Genomic DNA, 24,135 nt, shown 5'->3' with positions numbered 1-24,135 from the left:
CAGTAGCAGTGTGGTAACAACCTTCATCAGCCTTCAGTAGCAGTGTGGTGTACCAATCTACATCAGCCTACAGTAGCAGTGTGGTGGTAACAACCTACATCAGCCTACAGTAGCAATGTGGTGGTAACAACCTACATATGCAGTGTGGTGGTAACAACCTACATTAGTCTACAGTAGCAGTGTGGTAACAACCTACATCAGCCTACAGTAGCAATGTGATGGTAACAACCTACATCAGCCTACAGTAGCAGTGTGGTGGCAACAACCTACATCAGCCTACAGTAGCAGTGTGGTGGTAACAACCTACATCAGCCTACAGTAGCAGTGTGATGGTAACAACCTACATCAGCCTACAGTAGCAGTGTTGCTAAAAACCTACATCGGCCTACAGTAGCAGTGTGGTGGTAACAACCTACATCAGCCTACAGTAGCAGTGTGATGGTAACAACCTACATCAGCCTACAGTAGCAGTGTTGCTAAAAACCTACATCAGTCTACAGTAGCAGTGTGGTAACAACCTTCATCAGCCTTCAGTAGCAGTGTGGTGGTAACAACATACATCAGCCTACAGTAGCAGTGTGGTAACAACCTATGTCAGCCTACAGTAGCAGTGTGTTGTAACAACCTACATCAGCCTACAGTAGCAGTGTGGTAACAACCTACATCAGCCTACAGTAGCAGTGTGTTGTAATAACCTACATCAGCCTACAGTAGCAGTGTGGTAACACCCTACATCAGCCTACAGTAGCAGTGTGGTAAAAACCTACATCGGCCTACAGTAGCAGTGTGGTGGTAACAACCTACATCAGCCTACAGTAACAGTGTGATGGTAACAACCTACATCAGCCTACAGTAGCAGTGTTGCTAAAAACCTACATCAGTCTACAGTAGCAGTGTGGTAACAACCTTCATCAGCCTTCAGTAGCAGTGTGGTGTACCAATCTACATCAGCCTACAGTAGCAGTGTGGTGGTAACAACCTACATCAGCCTACAGTAGCAATGTGGTGGTAACAACCTACATATGCAGTGTGGTGGTAACAACCTACATTAGTCTACAGTAGCAGTGTGGTAACAACCTACATCAGCCTACAGTAGCAATGTGATGGTAACAACCTACATCAGCCTACAGTAGCAGTGTGGTGGCAACAACCTACATCAGCCTACAGTAGCAGTGTGGTGGTAACAACCTACATCAGCCTACAGTAGCAGTGTGGTGGTAACAACCTAAATCATTCTACAGTAGCAGTGTGGTGGTAACAACCTACATCAACCTACAGTAGCAGTGCGGTGGTAACAACCTACATCAGCCTACAGTAGCAGTGTGGTAACAACCTACATCAGCCTACAGTAGCAGTGTGGTAACAACCTACATCAGTCTACAATAGCAGTGTGGTAAGAACCTACATCAGCCTACAGTAGCACCGTGGTAGTAACAACCTACATTAGCCTACATTAGCAGTGTGGTAACAACCTACATCAGCCTACAGTAGCAGTGTGATGGCAACAACCTACATCGGCCTACAGTAGCAGTGTGGTGGTAACAACCTACATCAGCCTACAGTAGCAGTGTGATGGTAACAACCTACATCAGCCTACAGTAGCAGTGTTGCTAAAAACCTACATCGGCCTACAGTAGCAGTGTGGTGGTAACAACCTACATCAGCCTACTGTAGCAGTGTGATGGTAACAACCTACATCAGCCTACAGTAGCAGTGTTGCTAAAAACCTACATCAGTCTACAGTAGCAGTGTGGTAACAACCTTCATCAGCCTTCAGTAGCAGTGTGGTGGTAACAACATACATCAGCCTACAGTAGCAGTGTGGTAACAACCTATGTCAGCCTACAGTAGCAGTGTGTTGTAACAACCTACATCAGCCTACAGTAGCAGTGTGGTAACAACCTACATCAGCCTACAGTAGCAGTGTGTTGTAATAACCTACATCAGCCTACAGTAGCAGTGTGGTAACACCCTACATCAGCCTACAGTAGCAGTGTGGTAAAAACCTACATCGGCCTACAGTAGCAGTGTGGTGGTAACAACCTACATCAGCCTACAGTAACAGTGTGATGGTAACAACCTACATCAGCCTACAGTAGCAGTGTTGCTAAAAACCTACATCAGTCTACAGTAGCAGTGTGGTAACAACCTTCATCAGCCTTCAGTAGCAGTGTGGTGTACCAATCTACATCAGCCTACAGTAGCAGTGTGGTGGTAACAAACTACATCAGCCTACAGTAGCAATGTGGTGGTAACAACCTACATATGCAGTGTGGTGGTAACAACCTACATTAGTCTACAGTAGCAGTGTGGTAACAACCTACATCAGCCTACAGTAGCAATGTGATGGTAACAACCTACATCAGCCTACAGTAGCAGTGTGGTGGCAACAACCTACATCAGCCTACAGTAGCAGTGTGGTGGTAACAACCTACATCAGCCTACAGTAGCAGTGTGGTGGTAACAACCTAAATCATTCTACAGTAGCAGTGTGGTGGTAACAACCTACATCAGCCTACAGTAGCAGTGCGGTGGTAACAACCTACATCAGCCTACAGTAGCAGTGCGGTGGTAACAACCTACATCAGCCTACAGTAGCAGTGTGGTAACAACCTACATCAGCCTACAATAACAGTGTGGTAACAACCTACATCAGCCTACAGTAGAAACGTGGTAGTAACAACCTACATTAGCCTACATTAGCAGTGTGGTAACAACCTACATCAGCCTACAGTAGCAGTGTGATGGCAACAACCTACATCGGCCTACAGTAGCAGTGTGGTGGTAACAACCTACATAAGCCTACAGTAGCAGTGTGATGGTAACAACCTACATCAGCCTACAGTAGCAGTGTTGCTAAAAACCTACATCAGTCTACAGTATCAGTGTGGTAACAACCTTCATCAGCCTTCAGTAGCAGTGTGGTGGTAACAACATACATCAGCCTAGAGTAGCAGTGTGGTAACAACCTATGTCAGCCTACAGTAGCAGTGTGTTGTAACAACCTACATCAGCCTACAGTAGCAGTGTGGTAACAACCTACATCGCCTACAGTAGCAGTGTGTTGTAATAACCTACATCAGCCTACAGTAGCAGTGTGGTAACTCCCTACATCAGCCTACAGTAGCAGTGTGGTAAAAACCTACATCAGCCTACAGTAGCAGTGTGGTGGCAACAACCTACATCAGCCTACAGTAGCAGTGTGATGGTAACAACCTACATCAGCCTACAGTAGCAGTGTGGTAACAACCTACATCAGCCTACAATAGCAGTGTGGTGGTAACAACCTACATTAGCCTACATTAGCAGTGTGGTAACAACCTAAATCAGCCTACAGTAGCAATGTGATGGTAACAACCTACATCAGCCTACAGTAGCAGTGTGGAAACAACCTACATCAGCCTACAGTAGCAGTGTGGTGGTAACAACCTACATCAGCCTACAGTAGCAGTGTGAAGACAACAACCTACATCAGCCTACAGTAGCAGTGTGATGGTAACAACCTACATCAGCCTACAGTAGCAGTGTGGTGGTAACAACCTACATCAGCCTACAGTAGCAGTGTCGTGGTAACAACCTACATCAGCCTACAGTAGCAGTGTGATGTTAACAACCTACATCAGCCTACAGTAGCAGTGTGGTGGTAAGAACCTACATCAGTCTACATTAGCAGTGTGGTGGTAACAACCTACATCAGCCTACAGTAGCAGTGTGGTAACAACATACATCAGCCTACAGTAGCAGTGTGGTAACAACCTATGTCAGCCTACAGTAGCAGTGTGTTGTACCAACCTACATCAGCCTACAGTAGCAGTGTGGTAACAAAATACATCAGCCTACAGTAGCAGTGTGGTAACAACCTACGTCAGCCTACAGTAGCAGTGTGTTGTAACAACCTACATCAGCCTACAGTAGTAGTGTGGTAACACCCTACATCAGCCTACAGTAGCAGTGTGGTAACAACCTACATCAGTCTACAGTAGCAGTGTGGTGGTAAGAACCTACATCAGCCTACGGTAGCAGTGTGGTGGTAACAAACTACATCAGCCTACAGTAGCAATGTGGTGGTAACAACCTACATATGCAGTGTGGTGGTAACAACCTACATTAGTCTACAGTAGCAGTGTGGTAACAACCTACATCAGCCTACAGTAGCAATGTAATGGTAACAACCTACATCAGCCTACAGTAGCAGTGTTGTGGCAACAACCTACATCAGCCTACAGTAGCAGTGTGGTGGTAACAACCTACATCAGCCTACAGTAGCAGTGTGGTGGTAACAACCTACATCAGCCTACAGTAGCAGTGCGGTGGTAACAACCTACATCAGCCTACAGTAGCAGTGCGGTGGTAACAACCTACATCAACCTACAGTAGCAGTGTGGTGGTAAAAACCTACATCAGCCTACAGTAGCAGTGTGATGGTAACAACCTACATCAGCCTACAGTAGCAGTGTGATGGTAACAACCTACATCAGCCTACAGTAGCAGTGTGTTGGTAACAACCTACATCAGCCTACAGTAGCAGTGTGGTGGTAACAACCTACATCAGCCAACAGTAGCAGTGTGATGGTAACAACCTACATCAACCTACAGTAGCAGTGTGGTGGCAACAACCTACATCAGCCTACAGTAGCAGTGTGGTGGTAACAACCTACATCAGCCTACAGTAGCAGTGTGGTGGTAACAACCTACATCAGCCTACAGTAGCAATGTGATGGTAACAACCTACATCAGCCTACAGTAGCAGTGTGGTGGTAACAACCTACATCAGCCTACAGTAGCAGTGTGGTGGTAACAACCTACATCAGCCTACAGTAGCAGTGTGGTGGCAACAACCTACATCAGCCTACAGTAGCAGTGTGGTGGTAACAACCTACATCGGCCTACAGTAGCAGTGTGGTGGTAACAACCTTCATCAGCCTACAGTAGCAGTGTGGTAACAACCTGCATCAGCCTACAGTAGCAGTGTGGTAACAACCTGCATCAGCCTACAGTAGCAGTGTGGTGGTAACAGCCTACTGTAGCTCCGTGGAGTGTTGTTGGACACAGTGGCAGACAATTCATAAAACAAACTAACAGCTCTAGGGATATAAAGCTGTTTCAAAACAACATTTCTTCTGTTAGGAGAAAGGAAGGTGATCTAGAAAATGACGCCGAAAGAGATGGTCGCTTCGCTTCGCGTTCTTAGAAAACTATGCAGTTTTTTGTTTTTTGATTTATTATTTCTTACATTGTTACCCCAGGAAATCGTAAGTCTTATTACATACAGCCGGGAAGAACTATTGGATTTGAGAGCTACGTCAACTCACCAACTTTAGGACCAGGAATACGACTTTCCAGAAGCGGATCCTCTGTTTGGACCACCACCCAGGACAATGGATCGGATCCCAGTAGGCGACCCAAAACAACGGCGTCGCAGAAGGGGCAGACGGAGCGGCCTCCTGGTCAGGCTCCGTAGACAGTCACATCGCTCACTGCTCCCGAGTATACTACTCGCCAATGTCCAGTCTCTTAACAACAACATAGACAAAATTCGAGCAAGGGTTGCCTTTCAGAGAGACATCAGAGATTGCAACATTCTCTGTTTCACGGAAACATGGCTCACTCGGGATATGTTATCAGTCGGTACAGCCACCAGATTTCTTCACGCATCGCGCTGACAGAAACAAACATCTCTCTGGTAAGAAGAAGGGCGGGGGTGTATGCCTTATGATTAACGAGTCGTGGTGTGATCATAACAACATACAGGAACTCAAGTCCTTTTGTTCACCTGACCTAGAATTCTTTACAATCAAATGCCGACCGCATTATCTACCAAGATAATTTTCTTCGATTATAATCACAGCCGTGTATATCCCCCCAAGCAGACACTTCGGAGGGCCTGAAAGAACTTCATTGGACTCTATGTAAACTGTAAATATATATCCATATATCCTGAGGCTGCATTTATTGTAGCTGAGGCTTTTAATAAGGCTAATCTGAAAACATCAGCATATTGAATGCGCGACCCGGGCTAGCAGCATTCTGGATCATTGCTACTCTAACTTCCGCAATGCATACAAAGCCCTCCTTCCGGCAAATCTGACCACGACTCCATTTTGCTGCTCCCAGCCTATAGACAGAAACTAAAACAGAAAACGCCTGTTCAGGTCTGTTCAACGCTGGTCCAACCAATCGGATTCCACGCTTCAAGATTGCTTCGATCACGTGGACTGGGATATGTTCCGGATAGCCTCAGACAACAACATTGATGTATACGCTGATTCGGTGAGTGAGTTTATTAGCAAGTGCATCGGTGATGTTGTACCCACGGTGACAATTAAAACTTTCCCCAACCAGAAACCGTGGATTGATGGCAGCATTCGCGCAAAACTGAAAGCGCGAACCACTGCTTTCAATCATGGCAAGGCAACCGGAAACATGACCAAATACAAACAGTGTAGCTATTCAAACAAGCTAAGCGTCAAAGTAGAGTCGCAATTCAACGGCTCAGACACGAGACGTATGTGGCAAGGTCTACAGTCAATCACAGATTACAAAAAGAAAACCAGCCCCGTCGTGGACACCGACGTCTTGCTCCCAGACAGACTAAAAAACTTCTTTGCTCGCTTTGAGGACAATACAGTGCCACTGACACAGCCCGCTACCAAAACCAGCGGTCTCTCCTTCACCGCGGCCAACGTGAGTAAAACAATTAAACATGTTAACCCTCGCAAGGCTGCCGGCCCAGACGGCATCCCTAGCTGCGTCCTCAGAGCATGCGCAGACCAGCTGGCTGGTGTGTTTACAGACATGTTCAATCAATCCTTATCCCAGTCTGTTGTTCCCACATGCTTCAAGAGGGCCACCATTGTTCCTGTTCCCAAAAAAGCTAAGGTAACTGAGCTAAACGACTATCGCCCCGTAGTTCTCACTTCCGTCATCATGAAGTGCTTTGAGAGACTAGTCAAGGATCACATCACCTACACCCTAGACCCACTCCAATTTGATTACCACCCCAGTAGGTTCACAGACGACGCAATCGCAATCACACTGCACACTGCCCTAACCCATCTGGACAAGAAGAATACCTATGTAAGAATGGTGTTCATCGATTACAGCTCAGCACTTAACACTAAAGAACCCTCCAAACTCGTCATCAAGCTCGAGACCCTGGGTCTCGACCCCGCCCTGTGCAACTGGGTCCTGGACTTTCTGACGGTCCGCCCACAGGTGGTGAGGGTAGGAAACAACATCTCCACCCCGCTGATCCTCAACACTGGGGCCCCACAAGGGTGCGTTCTCAGCCCTTTCCTGTACTCCCTGTTCACCCATGACTGCGTGGCCATGCACGCCTCCAACTCAATCATCAAGTTTGCAGACGACACAACAGTGGTAGGCTTGATTAGCAACAAAGACGAGACGACCTACAGAGAGGTGAGGGCCCTCGGAGTGTGGTGTCAGGAAAATAACCTCACACTCAACGTCAACAAAACAAAGGAGATGATCGTGGACTTCAGGAAACAGCAGAGGGAGCACCCCCCTATCCACATCGACGGGAGAATAGTGAAGAAGGTGGAACGTTTTAAGTTCCTCGGCGTACACATCACGGACAAACTGAAATGGTCCACCCACACAGACAGCGTGGTGAAGGCGCAACAGCGCCTCTTCAACCTCAGGAGGCTGAAGAAATTTGGCTTGTCATCGAAAACATTCACAAACTTTTACAAATGCACAATCGAGAGCATCCTGTCGGTCTGTATCACCGCCGGGTATGGCAACTGCTCTGCCCACAACCGTAAAGCTCTCCAGAGGGTAGTGAGGTCTGGGGCAAACTACCTGCCCTCCAGGACACCTACAGCACCGGATGTCACAGGAAGGCCAAAAAGATCATTAAGGACAACAACCACCCGAGCCACTGCCTGTTCACCCCACTATCATCCAGAAGGCGAGGTCAGTACAGGTGTATCAAAGTTGGGACCGAGAGACTGAAAAACAGCTTCTATCTCAAGGCCATGAGACTGATAAACAGCCATCACTAACATTGAGTGGCTGCTGCCAACACACTGACTCAATCTCTAGCCACTTGAATAATAAAAAATTGGATGTAATAAATGTATCACTAGTCACTTTAAACAATGCCACTTTATATAATGTTTACATACCCTACATTACTCAACTCATATGTATATACTGTACTCTATGCCATCTACTGCATCTTGCCTATGCTGCACGGCCATCACTCATCATTATATTTATATGTACATATTCTTATTCATTCCTTTACACGTGTGTGTATAAAGTAGTAGTTGTGAAATTGTTAGATATTACAGCACGGTCGGAACTAGAAGCACAAGCATTTCACTACACTCGCATTAACATCTGCTAACCATGTGTATGTGACCAATAAAATGTGATTTGATTTGTAACAGCTTGACTGTATAATAAATAGCTATGACTTGCATTTACATGTTTAGACTATGAGGAGAATGTGTGGACAAGGTAACTATGAAATGTAAAGAACACACACAACTCAACACTTCTCATTACCCCTCTCTCTCGTTAGTTGGCAGTAGGTGTTGCGTGGCCCTCCAGAGCCCAGTAGCTGATGGGATAGGACAGAACAGACTACAGTAACTCCACAACACTACATGTTGCCATGAGCAACCAGGAAGACATGTCACAATGGTGATACGAGCAACCAGGGGGACTTGTCTGGAAGTTTCAAGAAGCATAACTATTCAATAAGATACACCCTGGCATATTGACCCTACCCTGCAACCATCCCTACAGAGTAGACACCCAACACACACACACACACACACACACCTTTGAACTTTAGACAGATGGGTTAGAGTGTCAAGACCCATCTCCTTACCCCCATGCCAACACCCTTAAACACATACACTCACACGATATGCTTGACACGTTGCATAAGCCATCACTGAGCATATCTCTCCGATACGGAGTGTATTGGTAACAGTAGCGGATGCTCTTCAGATGCAGTTCTAGGAAGTCTATTACCGACTAGATCTGCCTTTGCCAATATGAAGGCTTGTGGGGTATTTATTAAGGTATGAGAAACACAAAGCTTAGCTTCGTTCTTAGCTGTTAGGTTGTAGATGTTTTGCTAGTAGAAAGTGTTTAGGCAAAGGTTAGTTAGACTAAGCAACAAAAGATGCTGCAAAATAAAAAGTACCAATTTACCCTACTCTTGATCCAAACTTCCAGGTAAAACTAAGACTAGGCTGTGAAGGGGACTCATTTCATCATTCCTGACAAGACACTTGTTCAATATACTGGATATAGGGATGGCACATGCCAGGGTATATACTGCCACCTAGAGACTACATCACTTCCCTTCCAACTTGCCTCCATTCTCTCTTTTCTTAGCCAAGAGCGCCACCCAATGTTCACTCTTCAAACTGAGTGATGTGTGGTGGAACTGAGGCTGGGACGATTCAGTCAGTACAGAACCGAGGCTGGGACGATTCAGTCAGTACAGAACCAAGGCTGGGACGATTCAGTCAGTACAGAACCGAGGCTGGGACGATTCAGTCAGTACAGAACCGAGGCTGGGACGATTCAGTCAGCACAGAACAGAGGCTGGGACGATTCAGTCAGTACAGAACTGTCATTTCGGTAACTTACTCTTATATTATGAGTATATTTACTAAGAGTTTGCGCCAGTACCAATGGACTTAGCGTTTCTACGCTGCTATAAGGTGTTATTGTTGTGTTCTGGATTATATGATAATTTTGAGCAGAACCACTGTACTGCATTAAAGCACTGATAGGTAGTGCTCGTTCATACACAGGGCCTGTAATCAATGTGCTATTTCCACCAAGACTCACAGATCCATGGATATAATCACATTCACAACAGGAGTACAGAGCTATTGCTACTGTGGAAGGTTACGCAAAAAAATGCAGACCATTACAAGTGTGCTCGGACTAAAATAACAGCACGATTAGTCTACAGCTGGGTTCACTGTAAAGGAATCTCCAGTCTTTCACTGTTGATCATGATTATTTTATAGTCTTTAAATAGAAGCCTCATAACCTGTGTCTACAAGGAGGGATTCTCCCTCTGGCCTCTCTTCTCCCAAGCAGTCAGTAGTGGGCTGGAGCGGGGTGCTCCTCAGTAGCTGTTGTGCAACTGGGGTTTTCTCCCTGACGTCAGCATAGGATCCCCGATACTCACTGCAGTGTCAACAGGGAGGACAGGTGGAGGAATGGAGGGATAAACCAAGGAGAGTTGGAGAGAGGTGGGAGGAGGGGAGACAGGGAGACACAGGAATGAAGGGATATTCCAAAGAGAGGAGAGAGACAGATAAGAAAGCGGTTGAGATGGGGGAGGAGGCATACACCATGGAGGGGGTGAGCTGCTGAGCAAGGAAAATTATGAAGGAGAGTAGAGAAAGAGGTCCAGTTGCCAGAACCACAAATACAGATTCCAATCGAGACTCCATTGCCCTAGAGCACACAAAAAACTATACAGTCGTGGTCAAGTTTTGAGAATGACACAAATATTAATTTCCACAGTTTGCTGCTTCAGTGTCTTCAGATATTTTTGTCAGATGTTACTATGGAATACTGAAGAATAATTATAAGCATTTCATAAGTGTCAAAGGCTTTTATTGACAATTACATGAAGTTGATGCAAAGAGTCAATATTTGCAGTGTTGACCCTTCTTTTTCAAGACCTCTGTAATCCGCCCTGGCATGCTGTCAATTAACTTCTGGGCCACATCCTGACTGATGGCAGCCAATTCTTGCATAATCAATGCTTGGAGTTTGTCAGAATTTGTTGGAGTTTGCAGAATATCAGTCTGTCCCTGATGTTTTTCCTGGAGAGAAGTGGCTTATTTGCTGCCCTTCTTGACACCAGGCCATCATCCCAAAGTCTTCGCCTCACTGTCCGTGCAGATGCACTCACACCTGCCTGCTGCCATTCCTGAGCAAGCTCTGTACTGGTGGTGTCCCGATCCCGCAACTGAATCAACTTTAGGAGACGGTCCTGGCGCTTGCTGGACTTTCTTGGGCGCCCTGAAGCCTTCTTCACAACAATTGAACCGCTCTCCTTGAAGTTCTTGATGATCCGATAAATGGTTTATTTAGGTGCAATCTTACTGGCAGCAATATCCTTGCCTGGGAAGCCCTTTTTGTGCAAAGCAATGATGAAGGCACGTGTTTCCTTGTAGGTAACCATGGTTGACAGAGGAATAACAATGATTCCAAGCACCACCCTCCTTTTGAAGCTTCCAGTCTGTTATCGAAGTCAATCAGCATGACAGAGTGATCTCCAGCCTTGTCCTCGTCAACACTCACACCTGTGTTAACGAGAGAATCACTGACATGATGTCAGCCGGTCCTTTTGTGGCAGGGCTGAAATGCAGTGGAAATGTTTTTGGGGGATTCAGTTCATTTGCATGGCAAAGTTGGACTTTGCAATTAATTGCAATTCATCTGATCACTCTTCATAACTATCTGGAGTATATGCAAATTGCCATCATACAAACTGAGGCTGCAGACTTTGTGAAAATTAATATTTGTGTCATTCTCAAAAATATTGGCCACGACTGTACATACCTTGGCCTAAACATCAGCGCCACAGGTAACTTCCACAAAGCTGTGAACGATCTGAGAGACAAGGCAAGAAAGGCCTTCTATGCCATCAGAAGGAACATAAGATTCGACATACCAATTAGGATTTGGCTAAAAATACTTGAATCAGTTGAAGAACCCATTGCCCATTATGGTTGTGAGGTCTGGGATCCACTCACCAACCAATAGTTCACAAAATGGGACAAACACCAAATTGAGACTGCATGCAGAATTCTGCAAAAAATATCCCGTGTACAACGTAAAACACAAAATAATGCATGCAGAGCAGAAATAGGCTGATACCTGCTAATTATCAAAATCCAGAAAAGAGCTGTTTAAAACTTCTCAAGAGTCACCAGCCCGGATCCGGGAGCACCCCCCACAGTAAAAAAAAGCTGACTAGCATAGCCTAGCATAGCGTCACAAGTAAATACAAGCATCTAAATATCATTAAATCACAAGTCCAAGACACCAGATGAAAGATACAGATCTTGTGAATCCAGCCATCATTTCTGATTTTTAAAATGTTTTACAGGGAAGACACAATATGTAAATCTATTAGCTAACCACGTTAACAAAAGACACCACTTTTTTTACTCCACCAGTTTTTTACTCCATCAGTAGCTATCACTAATTCGACTAAATAAAGATATATATAGCCACTAACCAAGAAACAACTTCATAAGATGACAGTCTGATAACATATTTATGGTATAGCATATGTTTTTTTGGAAAAATGTGCATATTTCAGGTATAAATCACAGTTCTACATTGCAGCTGCAATCTGAAATAGCGTTGGAAGCAGCCGGAATAATTACAGAGACCGACGTCAATTACCAAAATACTCATCCTAAAACATTTCTGAAAAATACACAGCATACAGCAATTGAAAGACACAGATCTTGTGAATCCAGACAATATTTCAGATTTTCTAAGTGTTTTACAGCGAAAACACAATATATCGTTATATTAGCATACCACATGAGCTAACATCACCCCAGCATTGAATCAAGGCAAAAGGGGCGATAACGTTATCGCCACCAAAATATATTAATTTTTTCACTAACCTTCTCAGAATTCTTCAGATGACAGTCCTGTAACATCATATTACACAATGCATATAGAGTTTGTTCGAAAATGTGCATATTTAGCATCACAAATCGTGGTTATGCAATGTAATCTGTCAAAACATGGCATGCATTCTGGCCGGCGCCATCTTGGAAAGGCACCTAAGTTTACGATTATTTATCGATTAGATTGACTAAAAAAATACAGGTTGGACAGCTAATGAAAGATGCATTGGTTATTAATGCAACCGCTGATTTAGATTTTTAAAATTAACGTTACTAGACATACATTGTGAGTTACAGCCAGACTAGTGCCGCAAAAAATGGCCGACAACTGCGTTTACATTTTTCCACATAAATACGGAATAAAATCATAAATAACTTACTTTTGGACGAGCTTCCATCAGTATCTTGGGCAATGTGTCCTTTGTCCAAAAGAATCGTTGCTTTGTTGTAAAACGACCTCTTCAACTTCGGAACTAGCAGCTAACGATAGCTACACGGCACACACATGTCCAAATCCTCAAACGCAATACTAAGGAAATTCCGAAAAATAGCAATATAAATCGGTTTCAAATAACTTCGTTATGATGTTTCTAACACCTATATCGAATTAAATCACAGACGGATATATCTTTGGTCAATAACGAGAGCTTTTGAGCATGCCATTCTGATGTCCTCTCTTGCGCCTTGGCGAGCGTCGAAAAGAAAGGACATGTCACTCCATTGCCTTTTATAAACTCTGAGAAATTCGTAGAGACTCCATTCCACTTCTCATTGGTTACTGACATCCAGGGGAAGGCGGGTGCAGTTCATTTCGATCCATAGGGCACACACAGAGTTTTAAACTGATCCGAGATCAGAGACTATTTTTCAGAGCTTCGCATGTCCTGTCATGATTTTCGCTGTAGAAAGAGTTCTGGTTCACCCACAGACATAATTCAAACGGTTTTAGAAACTAGAGATTGTTTTCTATCCAATAGTAATAATAATATGCATATTATACGAGCAAGAATTGAGTACGAGGCAGTTTAATTTGGAGATGCAAAATGTCAAAGTTGAAACAGCACCCCCTGTATTCTCAAAAGGTTAAATTCTACAACCAACTAAAAGGAAGTGATTCCACACCTTCCATAACAAAGCCATCACCTACAGAGAGATGAACCTGGAGAAAAGTTCCCTAAGCAAGCTGGTCCTGGGGCTCTGTTCACAAACACAAACAGACCCCCAGGACAGCAACACAATTAAACCCAACCAAATCATGAGAAAACAACAAGATAATTACTTGACACATTGGAAAGAATTAACAAAAAAACTGAGCAAACTAGAATGCTATTTGGCCCTAAACAGAGAGTACACAGCGGCAGAATACCTGACCACTGTGACTGACCCAAAATTAAGGAAAGCTTTTACTATGTACAGAATCAGTGAGCATAGCCTTGCTATTGAGAAAGGCCGCCGAAGGCAGACCTGGCTCTCAAGAGAAGAGAGAAGAGAGAAGACAGGCTACAGTGAGGGAAAAAAAGAAAGATTTCTGGCTCCCAGGTGTCTTTTATACAGGTAACGAGCTGAGATTAGGAGCACACTCTTAAAGGGAGTGCTCCTAATCTCAGTTTGTTACCTGTATAAAAGACACCTGTCCACAGAAGCAATCAATCAATCAGATTCCAAACTCTCCACCATGGCCAAGATCAAAGAGCTCTCCAAGGATGTCAGGGACAAGATTGTAGACCGACACAAGGCTGGAATGGGCTACAAGACCATCGCGAAGCAGCTTGGTGAGAAGATGACAACAGTTGGTGCGATTATTCGCAAATAGAAGAAACATAAAAGAACTGTCAATCTCCCTCGGCCTGGGGCTCCATGCAAGATCTCACCTCGTGGAGTTGCAATGATCATGAGAACGGTGAGGAATCAGCCCAGAACTACACGGGAGGCAGCTGGGACCATAGTCACCAAGAAAACATTTGGTAACACACTACGCCGTGAAGGACTGAAATCCTGCAGCGCCCGCAAGGTCCCCCTGCTCAAGAAAGCACATATACATGCCCGTCTGAAGTTTGCCAATGGACATCTGAATGATTCAGAGGACAACTGGGTGAAAGTGTTGTGTTCAGATGAGACCAAAATGGAGCTCTTTGGCATCAACTCAACTCGCCGTGTTTGGAGGAGGAGGAATGCTGCCTATGACCCCAAGAACACCATCCCCACCGTCAAACATGGAGGTGGAAACATTATGCTTTGGGGGTGTTTTTCTGCTAAGGGGACAGGACAACTTCACAGCATCAAAGGGATGATGGACGGGGCAATGTACCGTCAAAGCTTTGGTGAGAACCTCCTTCCCTCAGCCAGGGCATTGAAAATGGGTCATGGATGGGTATTCCAGCATGACAATGACCCAAAACAAACGGCCAAGGCAACAAAGGAGTGACTCAAGAAGAAGCACATTAAAGGTCCTGGAGTGGCAGTCTCCAGACCTTAATCCCATAGAAAATCTGTGGAGGGAGCTGAAGGTTTGAGTTGCCAAACGTCAGCCTCGAAACCTTAATGACTTGGAGAAGATCTGCAAAGAGGAGTGGGATAAAATCCCTCCTGAGATGTGTGCAAACCTGGTGGCCAACTACAAGAAACGTCTGACCTCTGTGATTGCCAACAAGGGTTTTGCCACCAAGTACTAAGTCATGTTTTGCAGAGGGGTCAAATACTTATTTCCCTCATTAAAATGCAAATCAATTTATAAAATTTTTGACATGCGTTTTTCTGGATTTTTTTGTTGTTATTCTGTCTCTCACTGTTCAAATAAACCTACCATTAAAATTATAGACTGATAATTTCTTTGTCAGTGGGCAAACGTACAAAATCAGCAGGGGATCAAATACTTTTTTCCCCTCACTGTATGTGCACACTGCCCACAAAATGAGATGGAAACTGAGCAGCACTTCCTAACTTCCTGCCAAATGTATGACCATATTAGAGACATATATTTCCCTCAGATTACACCAGACCCACAAAGAATTTGAAAACAAACCCAATTTTGATAAACTCCCATGTCATTGGGTGAAATACCAGTGTGCCATCACAGCAGCAAGATGTGTGACTTGTTTCCACAAGAAAAGGGCAACCAGTGAAGAACAAACACCATTGAAATACAACCCATATGTATATTTATTTATTTTCCCTTTCGTACTTTCACTATTTGCACTTCATTACAACACTGTATATAGACATAATGACATTTGAAATGTCTTTATTCTTCTGGAACTTTTGTGAGTAATGTTTACTGTTCACTTTTTATTGTTAATTTCACTTTTGTTTGTTTTCTATTTCACTTGCTTTGGCAATGTAAACATATGTTTCCCATGCCAGTAAAGCCCTTTGAATTGAATTGAGAGAGAGAATGGCATGAGGGAGGTGTGTGTGAGAGAGAGGAGTGATAGTGATTTGTTCCCACACCCTTTCATCAACCCCCCTTAGAGGTGAGAGAACAGCAGGGGCAAAGCAGTGATGGTGCCTCATCATCCTCCCCCTCATCACCGCCTCCTCGCTGAAGAGAAAATCTTGGAATTCCCCCATCTACAGACTCATACAACACTCCTTCCGTGGCCTCCAACTGCTCTTAAACGCTAGTAAAACCAAATGCATGCTTTTCAACCGTTCGCTGCCCGCACCCGCCCGCCCGACTAGCATCACTACCCTGGACGGTTCTGACCTAGAATATGTGGACACCTACAAATACCTAGGTGTCTGGCTAGACTGTAAACTCTCCTTCCAGACTCATATTAAACATCTCCAATCCAAAATCAAATCAAGAATCGACTTTCTATTTCGCAACAAAGCCTCCTTCACTCACGCCGCCAAACTTACCCTAGTAAAACTGACTATCCAACGATCCTCGACTTTGGCAATGTCATCTACAAAATAGCTTCCAATACTCTACTCAGCAAACTGGATGCAGTCTATCACAGTGCCATCCGTTGTGTTACCAAAGCCCCTTATACCACACACCACTGCGACCTGTATGCTCTAGTCGTCTGGCCCTCGCTACATATTCATCGCCAGACCCACTGGCTCCAGGTCATCTACAAGTCTATGTTAGGTAAAGCTCTGCTTTATCTCAGCTCACTGGTCACGATAACAACACCCACCTGTAGCACGCGCTCCAGCAGGTATATCTCAATGGTCATCCCCAAAGCCAACACCTCCTTTGGCCGCCTTTCCTTCCAGTTCTCTGCTGCCAGTGACTGGAATGAATTGCAAATTCGCTGAAGCTGGAGACTTATATTTCCCTCAGTAACTTTAAACATCAGCTATCTGAGCAGCTAACCGATCGCTGCAACTGTACATAGTCCATCTGTAAATAGCCCACTCAATCTACCTACCTCATCCCCATATTGTTTTTATTGACTTTTCTGCTCTTTTGCACATCATCATCTGCTGATTTATCACTCCAGTGATAATCTGCTATATTGTAATTATTTCGCTACTATGGCCTATTTATTGCCTACCTCCTCACGCCATTTGCACACACTGTATATAGACTTTCTTTTTTTCTATTTTCTATCAAATCTGGAAGTCTCTCTCCTCCCTCCCCTCCCCTGCTCTCTCCTCCCCCCCTACCCTGCTCTCTCCTCCCTTCCCTACCCTGCTCTCTCCCACACACTCATACTCTCTAACACAAAAAAATGATGTGTCACTCTCAGGCAATGGGGCATTCCTATCTCCAGTATCTATTGACTCCTGCCAGACAACCAGAGCTAAGGCATGACCTCAGGGGGTTTCAGTTTCAATCTGACCAAGATCAAAATGAACCAGTGTTGTGTTTAGGTTCCCCATTTTCAGATTTACTTGCTTGTTGCTTTTGGATGAAATCTTACACTCACAAAAAATAAAGTTGATTAATTTCTCTGAAGCCAAGATCTATTTGTAATTGTAATAGTATGGTTCAAAATGTGAAGACTATTGAGAGGGTTAAGGGGTTTGCTGTGAGTGGAGTGCAATTTGGGACTGTAGTTTCCTTAAATGTTTGTTACAAATACTTTGGTTGCGTCGCCCATTATATTCATCAACCAATGGTTGCATGCCACGTCCCCGACGGTGCCATTGGGCACCAGATTGCTATAACATACCGTATGATGTAGTTAGCTGACGTGGAAAATACTAATCCAGGCGTTATAAGATCCGACATGAGTCAGCAACGTCTCAACTGTCTCACACCCATCAGGACAGGACAGGACAGGCAGCATTCCATTCCATGTACTGACACCTGTAGGTCAGGTGATACAAAAAGGAAGACGTGGATCACTAACATAAAGATTGATTGGTCAAAATGAGAATGACATTATAATGGGCCAATGGGGAAAAGTAGGTGGAAGGTGGGTATACTCTAGACCACAAGTGTCAAACTCATTCCACGGAGGGCCGAGTGTCTGCGGGTTTTCGCTTCTCCCTTGTCCTTGATTGATGACTAAGGCTGTTAAATAGTAATTAAAAAAACTCCCCACACCTGGTTGTCTCGGGTTTAATTGAAAGGAAAAAACAAAAGCCTGCAGAAACAAGGCCCTCCGTGGAGTGAGTTTGCCACCCCTGCTCTAGACTGACAGCGAACCGAAAGACACAAACATGAACGAGATGCCAAGTGTAGACACAAGCGTAACATTTTTGTTTTCAGAAAACAAAAATCCACAATTGAACTTGGAAATGCCATGCCTTCTGGAGCAACCTGAAAGTGTCGTGATGGCTCACTATCCGTAAGTATATAAATATATCTTTCCTTTGATTCCTTTCCACAGAACCCCCCCCCCCAAAAAATGACAATATGGGTTGACACTACTTATCTGGGGGGTTTTCTAAAATTAAACATTGTTGTGTGTCATAACCGGGTTATAGCTCCCATCCAAACATTGTGATTAATATTTTTGCATGTCATAGTCATCAGTCAACTCCATGACACTCAAAAGTTACATCAACCAGTGAATGCTAGCGATGGCTAGTTATGCTAGATTTGCTACCAGTCTGTCTTAATGAGTGTTAGCATGCTAATAGCAGGCCCTGCACACAAGGGGTACGCAGTAGGTTGATAACAATGAGCCAAATATGTTGTATGAGACATTTCAAAGAACATTCCCAACTAATGAGAAAACAGTAGTGGTATTTTGTTTAAGAGAATGAATGTGATTGAACAGGGCAAACTTGGGCAGATTTTTACTTCTGTACTCCATTGACCACAGAAACCTCATGCTGGATGTGCTACAGCATCTGATATCATAAAGATTGTCGTTATGACCAATCCTAAAATGACAAAGAAAGATGTTGTTCCTTGTATTTCTGAGAAAAAAAATGACTAGATCAAATGTGCGTATGGTGGCACCTGCTACAGCTTGAGTAATGACAGCACTGGTGTTATCTTGAAAGTGGAAAATATCTCTGAGTGACACAGCAGTTTAAAGGTACTACCGCCATCTTAGTAGCACTTTACATTACAGCACGGCATAAAGTGGTGATAACATGGTAACTCACCATCAAAATAATGCTATTGTGAGTTACAAAAAATTGTTACTATACTATTACCATGTTATTACTGTAATGTAAAGTGCTACCAAGATGGCTGTAAAGCAACACATGTAAAGTGCTACAACCATCTTTATAAGCCACAGATTATGCATTTTAAACTATTACCACTCAGTACACAGATATTTTTTATGACAGTATAAATTAAGGACTTGTTACATTTATAACTTTTCTTTAGGAAGGACAAAATAGAAACCTACTCAACCAGGAGGAGGGGGGCACTGAGTGTTTGTGAGTTCCATTTGTAATAATGATGGATTTGTTTTTATTTCTCCTTCATGTTTCTCTACAGTAAGAAGAGGCTCCTGTCTGAAGGGAGTGATGTGAACTCTCCCAGTAACACAGACAGTTCTGCTGATAGATGCCCTCCTGAGGAGGATGTGGCTGCTACATCAACCAGATCCCACAGTGAGGGGAATGAGAACCACCAAAGGTATGACCTACATTTTCACAATATGCTTATTGGCATCAGGAGACAGAAAGCCATATATTTTGAAATCTTGAAGCTGACATGCAACATTATTGAAACTGTACCAAAAGTGGACTAATATTAAACATACTAATTGTGGAGGACATGGTTGTCCTATTGTTATACATTTCACGTGTAAATCCAGAGTCCATAGTTATTTTCTGAATCTTTACTAGAAGATGTTGCTCTCTTTGACCCCTCACTAACACGTTACAAATTGTAAAACAAATTTTTCTATTTTGATTCTCCTTACAGAGGAAGCCCCAGTCCTGCTAACATCAACGTTCCAGATCAGTCAATGGACCTACCAAAACAAGTTGAAAACAAATTACGTGATACATTTTACCTTTTACAAACAAAAGTTTGCAATCAAAAGATGAATGCTGAATATACATGGGCATACTTAAAGTCAACTCATCTGTTTGTTGCAATTTTGGAACCTAACAATATAAAGAATAAGGAAAACAAACCTCGAATAATTATTAGTCATAGCATAGAGTTACTTCATGAGGAAGTGAAAATAATGTTGGAAAACGAAAAGCAATTGCAAAATACAACATTTTCTATATATTTGCTCAACTCCCCTTTGCAAATTACAGGTCATAAAATAATGGATATAGCAGAACTGAACAAGTATGGCATAAGTGCTAATACAGACTATCTGATGGAAAACCAAAACATCTCACATAATCTTGAAAACATTAGAGAATTACTTGATAAGTACTACTCATTACAAACAAAAGGTTACAAGAAGAAGTTTGATACGCAACATGCATGGGCATTTATAGAGTCACCTTGTGGTGGAGAACCGGTTTTTGTTGGTTTATTTACATTAGAAGATGGGAAGAAGAAAGGAAAGGACAAAAATTGTATTATTCATACCGAAGAGTTACTTCTTCAGGAAGTAAAACAAATATTGAAAAACAATGAGAAATTGCGAAATACGAAATTGTTTATCTATACGCTCAACTCTCCTTGTTTGCAAAATTCAGGTCATGATTCATGCATGGATTTACTGATTAAGGATTCAGAAGAACTGTACAAATCTTATGGTATAACAACTATTGTTGGATACAGCAAATGGTACGGTTTGACTGGACAGTTGACAACCTTTCTAGATCCATATATCAGCTCAATCAATCACTTTAATTTGATAATCAGTAGTCCTAATTATGAAAACTATCGTGAAAAATTTGCCACTTTTAACACTGAGAATAACACTGAGAAAAGCCATGACTCTAAATCTAATTCTGAAGACAGAGAACTTCCAAAGCAACTTTATATTTCGAGTAAACTATTTCTGCCCAACAACATTTCAGAAGTACCTTTCAGATTGCAACCTTTTAAAGACATCCATAAGCAGGTAACAAATACATTTATGTCAATTAGAAATTATCATAAAAAAGATTTGAAAACCAATAATAAAAAAGAGAAAAGTCTTGACCTACGTTTCCACATACCCCATTTTGGAACTCTTAATCAATTCCATAACGTTGGAGAGTATCTGGCTGAAAAATTTGACTTGATAAAACACATTGGTAATGACTTATATCAATCTGAAGAAAATTTCAGAAATTGGTGGACTAAAACAATTGCAGACGAATATACTACTTTTCTTCGAGAAGACATTAATAGACGACTTAGTGAAGATAAACACAGAATCACAGTCCTCGATCACATCAAGAATAACACTGCAGAATATTTACAGTTTTGTCACGTACCACTAAGCCCTTTCCACAAACTATTATGTAATGCATAATAAAAATGCATAATTAATACATGCAGCTTATTCATTTGAGGTTGTGAGCTAATGTCACGTCCTGACCATAGTTCTTATGTGTGTTGCTTGTTTTAGTGTTGGTCAGGACGTGAGCTGGGTGGGAATTCTATGTTGTGTGTCTAGTTTGTCTGTTTCTGTGTTCAGCCTAATATGGTTCTCAATCAGAGGCAGCTGTCAATACGTTTTAAATTGCATAAAGTTGGAAAAAATTAAACACACACTCAATGGGTCTGTAGACAAATTCTATGCAATGTGGGATCCCTTCTTTTCTTATGTTAAACGAATACATTTGTGATGTATATTTATATATTGGTGACGTAAGGCCAGGTATGTGCATACACGACATCTTTGATGTTAAGGACGGTATTATCTGTACTAGTTGACCCATAACTGTTTATGTCTGTCTCTCTATGTTTTGCTGTATTGTTGTCTTTGATGTGCTGTTTTATACTACTACCAAATAACTTACAAGTGCAATTATTTTCTAAATGCTGGTATTGAAAATTAAATAAACAAAGTATAAAAAATAAATAAAAAGCTATGAACATCTTGGCCATGTTCTGTTATAAATCTCCACCCGGCACAGCCAGAAGAGGACTGGCCACCCCTCATAGCCTGGTTCCTCTCTAGGTTTCTTCCTAGGTTCTGGCCTTCCTAGGGAGTTTTTCCTAGTGCTTCTACATCTGCATTGCTTGCTGTTTGGGGTAATAGGCTGGGTTTCTGTGCAACACTTTGTGACATCAGCTGATGTATTTATATAGCCCTTCTTACATTTGATTGATTGATTACACTTCCGCATGTACTTCATTGTTATCAAGAAATTATTTGAAAATGCTATTGAAATAAAAACAGCTGCATTGAATAGAATTTCACTGAACAATTATTAGTTACTAGTTATTGGCAACAAGGTAATACATAATTGAAAACTAATGATAGATAAAGACTTATTTTCTTTATTAGTAGCATTGTTATTGGTATATGACTGTCATTCAGTCCATGTTAAATACCATTATCTCAGCACAAACATCTTATCCTTTATAACAGTGGAGTATTGATAGTTGGCACAAAATATATTCATGCAGAATATTCTCTCACAATGAGAGTTCCTGTACACAATAACACTGATACCAAACACACAACAACAATAAATATATATATTTTTTTATTATAATAATAATATGAACACTGGTTAAAATAATGTCAAGTAGTGTTGTCATGACAGCAAGAACGTGTTTACAGTGTGTGCCATCTTTTCTTCAGTGCAAACTGTAGCAAATCAAAACAGAATAGAAAAAAGGAGTTGCTATGTTGCCGTGGATAAGGTAACCAGCCTGATAGTAAGGGAAGAACAGACAGGTTGGGACTACATGACTTCAGTTTGGTAGTTACCAAACACACACTGTCAGAATACCTGGCTGAGGAATTCCCCTTCTCTACTGAGCAATGTCCTACAGTACTGGGACAAGGAAATCAAATGTTATTTGGCTATCACTGACCAATTAAAATGCCTCTTATTGAGATAGAAGAGAGAGAGAAATTCAGAAGAGATTAAACACACAAGTAGCACTTTTCACAGCATAAGGCCTTACAGTGAGGCTGAGGTGCCTCCTCTTAAGGAAATCCAATATGATTTGTCCAATAAGATTTCAGATTAAATCCCAAAGAAAGAGAACAAATACAAATCAAGTTTTAAAAAGCGTGAAAAAAACAAACCTTTATTCAAGAACAGAGTGATAAGGCAAGCAAACTCATACAGTCAGAGAATGACTATTTACATACAGTGTGTACATGTAATACATACATACATACATACAGTGTGTACATGTAAGTACCTCTGCAGTCACTTCAGTAGTTTGAAAACGGTTATGTCTCCCCCTACTGGTTCAAACCAGTGTCACAATTCAGACAGCGGCAACACACAAATGCAGTAGTCTCATACACTCAATTACAGAGCACTCCAAATAAACCCTTCCCCAAGCAATGACATGTCCCACAAAAAAACAACCCCTAATGCACACCCAATCCACAATCAACCCCTTAGGTTCCAACCCAAGACACACACTAGATTTGAGAGAAGCACATGGTGGAAACTCAACATACCCTACAAGGAAGCTAGGTAGAGTTCTTATCACATCGTTTTTAGCCAAATCCATGCAATCCTTTGCAACCTACCAGAGTACCAGCAGTACCTAGGGAGATTGACAAGAAGTGTCTGAAGGTAGGGACAAGGTCAGGGGTAGATTTCAGACAAGGCAATAGTTTCTAAGGGGCAATGATTAGGTGCCTTGACAGAGTCTAAGTACCCTGCCTGCCCAACCAGTATGCTATGGATGAATGTCTATGTCTTTCTGAAGTAAAACACTAGCAGAGCACATCACTTTAACAGCTTTATACCCTATTGGGAGACAGCATTACTTATCCAACTAAGATGTAATAACTAGTCCACGGAATCCTATCTAACAGGGTAAGACAGTGTCCACCATGTTTGAGGAGGCTACAGTCAGAGATGACACATTAAGAGGATATGCTAGCAGAGCTGCTCTCCTTATTGTTCAGAGAAACAATGATATGATCCAGACCCTAGAATAACACAGATCTGGGCCTGTATACATAGAGAGTCTCAGTAAAGGGCTGATCTCGGATCAGTTTGGCCTTTCAGACCA

General features: G+C 42.6%; 1 long non-coding RNA gene across 1 annotated transcript; it reads left to right on the top strand.

The window, feature by feature from the left end:
- Nucleotides 1–18,049: 18,049 nt before the first annotated feature.
- Nucleotides 18,050–22,334, top strand: LOC139581462 (uncharacterized). Its single transcript, XR_011676223.1, has 3 exons — nucleotides 18,050–18,403; nucleotides 19,516–19,656; nucleotides 19,948–22,334. It is a non-coding gene; the product is annotated as an uncharacterized lncRNA (long non-coding RNA).
- Nucleotides 22,335–24,135: the final 1,801 nt, after the last annotated feature.

This window comes from Salvelinus alpinus, chromosome 7 (genome assembly GCF_045679555.1).
Source record: "Salvelinus alpinus chromosome 7, SLU_Salpinus.1, whole genome shotgun sequence".
NCBI classification, from domain to species: domain Eukaryota; kingdom Metazoa; phylum Chordata; class Actinopteri; order Salmoniformes; family Salmonidae; genus Salvelinus; species Salvelinus alpinus.
The sequence above is the reverse complement of the archived record's forward strand: the minus strand, read 5'-3'. Positions and strand labels throughout refer to the sequence as shown.